Source organism: Cucurbita moschata, unplaced genomic scaffold (assembly GCF_002738365.1).
Source record: "Cucurbita moschata cultivar Rifu unplaced genomic scaffold, Cmos_1.0 Cmo_Scf00089, whole genome shotgun sequence".
Taxonomy (NCBI): domain Eukaryota; kingdom Viridiplantae; phylum Streptophyta; class Magnoliopsida; order Cucurbitales; family Cucurbitaceae; genus Cucurbita; species Cucurbita moschata.
The window spans coordinates 57932-69082 of record NW_019268605.1 but is presented as its reverse complement, the minus strand read 5'-3'; the positions used below and the strand labels follow the sequence as shown (position 1 = coordinate 69082).

Below are 11151 nucleotides of genomic sequence, written 5' to 3'. Positions count from 1 at the left end.
ACCCTTAGCCAATTTAGCTCTTAATACAATAGAAAACTCCAAAATACACAAGGACTTAATGCCCTAGGATCACTCTCCCACCTTGACTAACCGTCACCCATCACCTCAAACAAAACGTAAAAATGGGTGAGGAAGCTACTTTTAGACTCTCATTGTATCCTTATCCTAATAAGTTACTATTGATTTTTCTTTAAGCTCTAAAAAGTTTGAGCCTTGGTTCTACAACCACCTGAGCTTCTAGGAGACCTTAAAGGTCTAAGCAACTTTTTTTATTTTTGTGTGGGTGTGTGTTACAAACCCACCCTTGGTCTAAAGGCTTTTCACACTTTTCTGGTGCTTTGGGTTTAATGGACAACATAACTTAGCTTTGGGTGAACTATCTTCTTTGTTCTTAGACTTAGTTAGCTTGCATTGTGACAATAGTGAAGGATGAGTATCTTGGATTGAGGATTTACCTCATCATATGTGATAGGAAAGTTTGACATTTACTAATCTAAACATCATCTATGGATTGTTAACTTGTGACCCTTCAACAGTGCAATAAAGTCACACGAAATCTAGGGGTCGGGAGTGACCCTGTGTGCTTGCCAATTACTAAGTTACTTGTGTGGTCTCTCGCTCCCTTTGAAAACATATTTCAGCACAGTGGCCCTATTCAGAAGATCTCGGCCCATTTCTATAAAATAAATGTACTTGGTTGCCTCAACTTGTTACACTATCTTACCTAGGCTAAGCTTGACAGTACTTCTCATTTGTTTCCACCACTTGATAGAGAAGATAAGAGGTGGAGGCTTTGGTGACAAATAGACCGTTTAAATCTTGAACTCTCATTTTTAGGACACTCCAAACTAGATCTGTAGTTCAACAAACACTCGAGTCAGAATTGCAATATGCTTGTAATCTCAAGTAGTTTTAGATAGTAGTAGAAGTTCTTAACCAAAAGTACCTTTGATGTATCTCAGAACTCAAAGAGCTGCCTCCCAATGTGATTTTCTTAGTTCATGCAAAATTGACTAAATATACGAATTGAATACACTAGGTAAAGCCTGGTAACATTTAAATATATTAACCTATCAAATCAACTGTTCATATTTGCTTGGATCATTAAACTTCTTTCTTTCTATTAAAGAAAGCTTTAGATTTTGCTCTACAAGAAATTTTTCTTGACGTGCTCCTGTAAGACCTATGTCTTGAAGAAATTTCTATATCATATTTCCTTAGAGACATAAAAATTCCTTTCCTAGATTGAGAAAATTCAATGCCCAGAAAAGATTTCAAATTTCCTAAATCTTTGATAACATTTTTAATAAACAAGTCTTGAGATGTTAGAATTTCTTTGAGATCATTGCTTGTCAACAGAATATCATCAACAATAGAATTTCTTTGAGATCATTGCTTGTCAACTGAATATCATCAACATAGATAAGAACGATAGTAAAAGAAGTACCTCTATTCTTAGTAAATAAAGAATAATTTGCATTTGACTGGGTGTAGCCTGCATTTTGTATAATGGTAGAGAATATGGAGAACCCATTGTGAGAAGCCTGTTTTAACCCACAAAGAGACTTATCTAGCTGACATATTGTATTCAGCCCTAGTCGACAAAGACCTGGTGGTAAAGACATTGTAGACTTCCTTGTCTAGATTACCATGGAGAAAGACATTTTGAACATCCAACTAGTGGGTGAATCATTTTCGAGCAGCAACAATAGTGAGTAAGGAACGAAGTTTAGTAAGCTTCACTGTAGGAGAAAATGTCTCTTTGTAATCAATATCTTCAACTTGAGTGTATCCCTTTGCTACCATTCGAGCTTTATAACATTCAACAAAGCCATCAAAGTTGTATTTAATCTTGTACACCCAACGACAACCAATAGCTTTATGGCCAGATGGTAGAAGAACGAGATACCAAGTATGATTACGTTCCAAAGCTGTAATTTCAACATTCATAGCCTCCTGTCATAATGGGTCACCAACTGCCTCACCATAGATTTTAGATAATGTCTGGGTTGTAATAAGAGCTAGAAAAGCATGTTGAGTAGGAGAAAAATGAGAGAATGAAAGGTAATGATGAAGGGGATACCTGGTGACACTGTTGTTACTTGAGCTAGAGGTTAAATGATTAATGGAAAAAGGCATCTCATAATCATTACGTCAGGCTCAAGGCTGTTGGTATGCATAGAACATCGAAGTAGAATTATTGTATCAGGTGGGATAGGATTAGAATTAGTGGGTGAATCTGGAGAAGGAACAAAAGGTGAAGGAGATGACGAAATAGAAGGAAAAAGGGATGTTTGAATCATGGAGTGGTACAATGGGAGTTGAAGGAGCTAACGTCAAAGTTTATGAAGCGGATGAAATATAAAAAATAATATGCACAAAATTTAACATCACAATTGATAAGAATTTATGAAATTGTATGTCATACAACTTGTAACCTTTGTGATCACTAAGATATCCTATGAAAACACAAGAAATTGCCTGAGATTCAATTTTTTTTTTAGGAGTACTACTATTGCATAACATTTACAACAAAAAAAAAATAAAACTTTAAGATGATGAAATGTAGGTGGTCATTTGTAAAGTGCTTCAAAAGATGTATTGTTAGATAACAATGGTGATGGTGCTATATTTATAAGATAAACTATAGTTAAACTGCACTCTCACAACAATTAAGTGAAACATGTGACTGAAAGAGAAGAGACCTAGCTACATTTAGGATATGACAATGTTTACGTTCTACGACTTAATTTTGTTGTAGAGTATAGACACCAACTACGCTGAAATTCAGTGCCACAAGAAATAAAATGTAACGGTAAGGGTTTCGAAAAGGCAAAAAAAAAAAAAAAAAAGGGAAACGCCTCAAATCTCGCCGAAAATCGTGGGATTTTCGGTGAGTCATGCCTTGCCACCCAGGGGGTATTAATGTGTATTAAACCTTAGGTACCTTAGTAGTCGTCTTTTCCTTTTTGAGTCACTGTCATACCTATGAGGGAGGAGCCAAAGGGTTTAGGTGAGGGATCGAAATGTCGTGAGACTTTAGATCGGGTTGGGAGATCAATAACGCCGTGAGCTTTAGGTAGGATCAGGCGCTAGTGTACGTCGGGCAAGGAGGGACAGACGCGCCACCAGAGATGGACGAACGACGACGCTTCCATAAGTGACAGTAGCCAAGCTCGCGATTAGGGCTATTGAGGCGTTCGGGCGAGGAAGACGAAGCGGCGGGCGCGGGTCGACCCTCGGCATTCCGTAGTTCGTCTTAGCTGGCGTGTAGCCCACACCTCGCAGACCGCGCTCTGACACCACCATTGGGCCTCGTTTCTTTTCGGCCCAAACTAGAGGCGCGCCTAGAAACCCTTCGCCGTTAGGGTTCTTCGCAGCCTGTCGGTTTCGGCTCCACCGACGGCTCGGCTAGGTCGGCTCGGCAGCGCGGCTCGGCAGCTTGGCGGCACGGCTCGACGGCTCGACATCCGAACAGTATACTGATTTCTAGGTTTTTGACCCTTCTGGAGCCATTCCCACCCTTGGTTCAGTCATCTGAGGTCAGTATAACTCCATTGTGATAAAATAGCTTGTGATAGAGACGTACCTTGGTAGCTAGGCATAAGAGCTAGTTGTGAAAAGGCTCTAAGTGTATCATGTTATCTTATAGGAGGTAGTTAGGCGCCGGAGTTAGCATTGTGGGTGACTTCGGCCAAGGCCAAGGAGGTAAGTAACCTTATTGTTGGCGTTAGTTGTGTATGTATGTTGGTGCGTGCCCTGTGGCCCTTGCATGCACCATATGTTGTTGCTGTATGCTAGGTTGGATGTTTCTTGCAGTGAAATACTATGCATGCTATGTTTATGTATGTGATTCTTGCAGTGAATTGCTATGTATGCCATGTTTATGAATATGATGTTGTGACACGGTGTGTTGCCCTGTATGTATGATGAGCTTGATTGACATGTCATGATTGTAATGAGAACCCTGCATGCCATGAATGAGATGACTAGTGGCTATGATATGCTTGTTCAATGTGGACCCGGTTATGCTATGATATTCTTGCTCAATGTGGACCCGGTCATGCTATGTAATGCGGCGAGGGGATGGAACGTTGAATATATAATGCCATGGAGGTAAACCTTAAGAACCTCATGCACGCTATGGTTATGTACCTGGGGCACCCCCCGTTATGCTACTGATGGTATGGATGCGTATATTCGATATTGTTTTCGCCACGATATCATGCAGGCCCTCCTTTATCTGTGGCGTCCGGTATTGTATGTCATACATACCTGACCAAGCCAGGCCCAGGGAGTTCACTTGCGAGCTCGCCTGGTGGGCCCACAGACACACACGTGGGCCATGTGTGAGAAATTACCATGCATCCACCCCCGCCCGGACAAAGCAAGGGTCTAAGGCCATGGGAAGGAATGGAAGACAGACCCCTCTCTCAGCTTCGTTCTTCCAACATTGTGCGGCATGTATGGTTATTATGTGGGACATGTATGGTTATTATGTGCGACATGTATGGTCATTATGTACGACATGTATGGTTATTATGTGCATTATGTATGGTTATTATGTGCTATAGGTATGGCTGTTATGTGCGACATGTATGGGTATTCTGTGCGACATGTATGTGTGTTGTGTGCGTCATGTATGGGTATTTTGTGCGACATGTATGTGTATTGTGTGCGACTGCTTGTATCCAGATGTATGATTATGTGCTTAACCCCAACAGTGGGGCGACTTACTGGGTATTTTATATAATACTCAAGCCACGTGCTACCCATATTTTCAGGTAAGGGCAAGGCTCCCATGTACGGCTGACGGTGGGTGCTGCGAAGGCCATGAAAATCCTAAGGAGAGTTTGTAGTGTTGTAGGCGCCTTGTTGGATTCTTTTGGGTTCACAGTTATTGCAATTGTTTCCTTTAGTTCTCTGTTGATTATTTCTAGGTTAGGTTGTCGTTATTGACTTCCCCAGGTATGAACTGCTTATAATAATGAACGCAATGTGTTATTGAGACTGTCTTACGTGAACTCTTGTTCTGTTGATTATGCAAGTATAAAGTAACGTCACTAATTAGGTTAGAGAAAATTAAGGGCGTTACATAAAAAATGGTTGGAAAGATAGGAACTCAGTTTCATTGTCTGATCGTACTATCTTGATAGTAGTGTGAAATTGGGTTTGAACGAATTTAATAAAGTTTATTAACAAATGTTGTACTTATTTATTTTGCATAAGAAAAACTCAAGTACATCGAGTAAAATAATCAACAACAGTGAGGAAAAAAAAATACAAACAAACCATAATCGGTATGAATTTTATCAGGTCCCCAAATATCACAATGTAAGAGATCAAAGGCAGAATGTGTTGTTATTGAGCTTGTTGGAAAAGACAACCTAGTTTGTTTTGTTAATGGGTAAATACTGTCATTATGAGAAAAAGTATCATTATTAAAATGCAATTAATCAACTAAAAATTTAAAACGAGAGAATGAAGAATGACCTAGGCATAAATACCACAATTCAGATAACTGAGATAGTTATGAGCTGAAGATTTGATTGAAGATGAAAAAATATGATATAGAGCTCCGAATTTTTTACCTAAGCCAATCATCTTCTATTAGCTGAGAAGCATCAACCATATTTATAGATGATAGATATCCATGATTGTTGCGTTGACTGACCTGTACTACCTTCCTAGAATTATTTTTATGTTGACGTAGATCTTTTGTATGTCCCATTTTATTACAAAATTTACAGTGAAACTTAAGGGTTCAACGCTCATCCATTGTATGACCAGTTCTATTGCAGTGTTCACATGATTTGTCCTTGGTGAATTTTGAATATGTTGTCTTCTTCTACACTGCTGCTGCAATTGAGAAATTCTTAGTAGATTCAGCAGTTATCTAACATTGCATCTCTTCGTGTACAAGTAATGAATAGACTTGTCTCACAGTAGGTAATAGAGTTATCATCAATACGTTAGATCTCACCATTTTATAAGACTCATTGAGCCCCATTGATATGAACAAAAAGATATCAATCCTACAATATACTTCAATGAAGATGTGAAGAAAAGATTGTCAAAATTATCAAAAGATGTTTCAATTCATGCCACCTTGAAGAAGAATGAAGTTTGATTGTTATAAATTTTGGGTGAGTTATAATTTAGAGTAATTTAGAGTTATTGTATTTTAAGACTTTTTAATTTCGGTTACATTTACATAATGGCTAATTATGGCCATAAAGTGTGAATGTTACAACTTTTGGAATGCCTCTAATAGTTTCATCTTGAGGCTATATAAAGCCATGTATGTTGTATTTGTAAGGTAGACTTGGAAAATATAGTAAAAGGAGCATTTGTGCTTTTCTTTAGCCGATGGCTAAGTTTCTTTGCAATTCTATGTAGTTTAGATTGCATGTAGAATCATTCAAGCTCGACATGATCAATCTTGCTTGTGGAGTGATTCAAATCTCAAACAAGTGTTTGAGATATTTGATCAACAAGAATCATTCAAGCTAGACATGATCGATCTTGCTTGTGGAGTGATTCGAATCTCAATCAAGTGTTCTTGCCTTGAGATATTCGATCAACAAGGTAATTCGAATCTTACTCCCCTTGTAGTGATTTCTTATCTTATCACCCATGAGTAGTTGCATCAACTTGTGTTCTTCTAATTGATCAACATGTATTTGGCATTGATTATAGACAAATGGTGTGCGGTGCGCTTCCAATTCATTCTAGAATGCTTTGAGCTTAGTGAAATATGTTGACAGTTCCATGGTTCCCGATGACATCATTGCTATCGACTTTTGTATCTGAAAAATTGCTAGAGCATTTTTTTTTTTGTGACAATTAATTGTAAAGATCAATCCACATTTAAACATGTGCATGCACTTTGAAATTTGATTAGAACAGTAATGATTTTTTTTTTTTTTTTTTATAAAGAAACAAGAAGAGACCACTAAAATACACCACTACAAGATCAAACTATTTAACATACATGAAATGCATCATTTAAAGGTAGCTATAAAGGAACTCCAGACTCAAGTTTGATAGGACTCTCTATAGCCAACAACCCACATGTGCTTCCACCTCGACCACTACATCGAGCTCCACCTGAAAGAAAGTTAAAGTAGCACGGATGAGTATATAAAACATACTCAATAACCAGATTGCTGGTAGTTCATATTTCATTATTAAATCTTATTGATATTGTTCATACGTTTGATATCTTATTCTCTTTTGGGGATTCATTCCCCGTATAGGCTTTTCCTAGGCTACACCCTAGACTTTTCATTCTACTTGCTCTTGGTTCTTCATCCTATCTGGACCTCAAGCCCTCGGAATATTCTTAATTTCTTTAGGCCTCCAAGTTAGTCATTTTTGCTAGTCTCCCATCATCATCATCATATCTCAGAGTCCTCGAGGCACAACCTTGGTTCTCAAAGGTTCATGCATTCTAGGAATTGACCAACTCTCAAGTGTATTACTATGGACCCCCACCATTCATGACTAGTTCACTTAAAGAAAACTAACTATTAAACTTCCTATAAATCCCCACAAAGTACTATCTACAATAATAGGCCAGTCCTATAGTTATTTGGACCCCTAACAATCGAGTCAGGTTTACGATTAAGGGTTAGTTGGTGAACCTCTAATCGTACCCATATAACGGCTAATTCACATGCATGAACAATAAATCTTGACCAACTCTAATGTACCAATGTAGACCCCTGTCACTTGTGACAGGTTCACTAATAGAAAATTAACTGCCAAACTTCTAATAAGTCCCCACAAGGAACCATCGACAATAATATGGTCATGTCTATAGTTATTTGGACCCTTGATAATCGAGTCAGGTTTACTATTACGGGTTAGTTGGTGAACCCCTAATCGTCCCCGTATAACCGCTAATATTAGAACATATGTAACATATACATAGCATAATGATCAAATCATAGAAACCTAGTCGTAAATTTCAATCATAGGACATTTCTTACGCACTTCAGTAAACAAACATAATCACATTTTCAACATGTGTCATTGCAACTCATTCTATGCTCAAACATATATAATCGGTCTCCCATAACATGGTTTATATCATACTAAAGACATGCTCTTAATTTCGGTCATATCATAACTCAACAGTTCATTCTTCGATAAATGTGCTTTTACATATATCAAACCAACTCATTTCATGCTCAAATTCCTTAAATAGTTCCTATATTGAGACAAATGATGAAATCTGGTGAAAAAGAATGATGCGGCGTGGAACATATCAAGGAAGCAAAGATGTAGACCTTGAAGAGTGAGTTCGAGGCTATCTACAAGAAGGACAGTGAGTCAATAAACAACTTTGCCATGAAGTTGACGACGATTGTTAGCGGCATTCGGTCATTAGGCGACATGGTGGAGGAGATCTTCGTCTCACAAGGTTTCTTCTAGTTGTTCCCCAATATTCTTGCAAATTGTTATCTAGATCGAGCAGTTCGGCGAGCTTAAGAAAATCACTTGATGAGGTCGTTGGTCGTTTTAAGGTCCATGAGGAGATACTTTGTGGCTATGAAGACAAAGAGGAGGAAAAATACCTCTTATTCACACATGAGGAGTGGCTCCCACGGACAAAAAAAATGATGCGGCTAGCTCTTCTTTTTCAAGTACGAGGAGACGTGACAACCATAACATGAAAAATTGAGGTCGTGGACGTGGTCGTGGACATGGCCGTGGATGTGGTGATAGAGGAGGTCGTGACAATACCTCGCAAACTCATAATAATGTCAATCCTTGGAAGGACGAGTATGATCAAGTGTTATTCTTGTGGAAAATATGGGCACTATGCGGTATAATGCGGCAAGAAGAAGTGAGATGAGAAGGCAAACTACACTCACGCAAGATCAAGAGCTGCACTGATGTTGGCCGAAAAGATGGCCAACCTGTTGATGCTCAACGAAGAAAAGGTTATAGCAAACCTTCTCACAAAAGAAGAAGATCGAATGGAGACCAACATGTGGTACCTTAACAACGGAGCAAGCAACCACATGATCAGAGATCGAACAAAGTTCAAGGAGATTGATGAGAAGCTCATTGGAAATGTGAAGTTTGGTCATGGATCAATTGTACCGATCCAAGGCAAAGGATCAATCTTGTTCCCGTGCAAAAATGGAGACCAACATTTACTGACCAAGATATAATATATCCCAAACTTGAAGAGTAACATTATCAGTCTTGTTCAGATGATAGGAGAAGAAAGCAGAGTGGAGTTAGTGACACAATATCTACTACTCAAAAGTGTGAATAGATTTGAAAATAATATTATTACTCAAGGAAACAATACAGAGTTAAGAATGAGAAATAGAATTGGGATCGAAGGTTCAATCTTCATTGATATTCACAACGTTTAAATAGGATACAAGCTACCAACTAATACCTACAAATAAGAAAATATAAACTAACTAAATCTTGACAAAAATATATATATATATATATATACTAATCAAATCATAAAGAAAAAAATATTAACTGATTACACAAATACCTAAATATATTTCATAACTAATATATTCTCCAAATATTAACTGATTATGAATATTTGACTAGCACTAAATTGCACTAAATTCTGACATCCTCTCTTAGTGCAAACTTATTTCTCAACAACTACGACAGCCTTACGAAAAATTTCAAACTTCATTTTGGCTAGTGCCTTACTAAATATGTCTGCAACTTGCTGATTAGTATGTATTTTTTGCAATTCAACATCCTGCGATAACACTTTCTCTCGAACAAAATAATAATTATCACAATTAATTTGAATTGGCTGATTGAGTGTAGTCACATTTCTTGAATAAGCCTCCTGAACCACAAACATTTTTTTAGTAGCCATTGTAATAGCTACATATTCTGCTTCAAGCTGGGCCTTGATCTACTTTCCACTGTGCTGAAACCTCCTCAGTGACTTTAGATGTAGCAGCATCCTGGGATTGCTGCCACCATCTCAAGCCTCACTGCTCGACAGCCGTAGCGCCTCTAGAAGAAGATATCAGTTGGGATTCGAAGAAGCTTCACAATGCGGTAAGCGACTTAGTTTAGAAAAGCTCTTAGCTCATAGTGCTTTCCAAGATCTATGGACACATCCGCTCTGTAAGTCTCGCGTGGCATAATGCAATTCCAAAGCCATTCAGACCCATCTTCCCTAGTAAACTTCAACCTGTAAATCCTCCAATAGCTTGAAACCAGCTCATTATCCTTCTTTTTTCCTTCTGATTCTCAACATCCTTAATCCCTTGTTCTAACTTTACCTTTCCCTATTCCTTAGCCACCATCGTGGATGAGCTCATCAACCTCCGCCATTGGAATCTGCCATCCTCCAACGGTTGGTACCTCGTCGATAGTGCCGCCGCTACAGCGGAAGTGACCTTCATACCACCGGCTATCGAGCCTGGTGAAATTGGTGGGCCTGGACCGGGTGACATGGTAGGAGTAAGTGGTTGCATTGGTCCTAGAGGTCCAAAAGGAGATTCTATCATTGGCAACTCAAACCCCCTAGTACTTGGCCCTTCCATATCATTGTCCCTATAAATTTCAGTAGCTCCATGTTCTCTATCGGTCCAAGTTCATGGGAGGTTGAAGGACTGACAGCCACACTTTTGCCTTTATCTCTAAAATTTTGTGTCTTGGTAGTTTTTGTTCTCTCTATCTAAAATTTCTTTTTCTACCTCTTTATCTAATACATCAAAATCCCTGGTCTTCACTTCTTGATCGATGCCCTTGCTTTCCTTGCACTCGTCATCCAACTGAACTGAAGATTCTAACGAGTTCTTGTCATCCATTCCATTACCTTGTTCTCTTTCACCAACCAAACTGTCTTCCAATTTGTCGCCTTCGTCAACCACAACATCACATTCATCCTTGGTACAATTCACAAAATCAATCGATACATCCCGACTTTCTGATAAACCAGCGTCATCACTGCAAGCTTTTGTCTCTTTAGCCATATCCATGCTCTTATCCAACAACTCAACCTCTAGTACAACACTACCTTTCTGAACTTGGTCTAGATTCTTACTTTCAACCTCCCTCTGATAATTATCAGGTTCCAATGCTTTTCTTCTACCAACTTATCTTCACTCTCAGGAAACAATTCAGCTTCACATCCAGTTT

The 11151-nt window shown here is 38.6% G+C and overlaps 1 pseudogene; it reads right to left on the bottom strand.

Moving 5' to 3' along the window:
• Nucleotides 1-9634: 9634 nt before the first annotated feature.
• On the bottom strand, nucleotides 9635-10463 carry LOC111439269 (annotated as a pseudogene).
• Nucleotides 10464-11151: the final 688 nt, after the last annotated feature.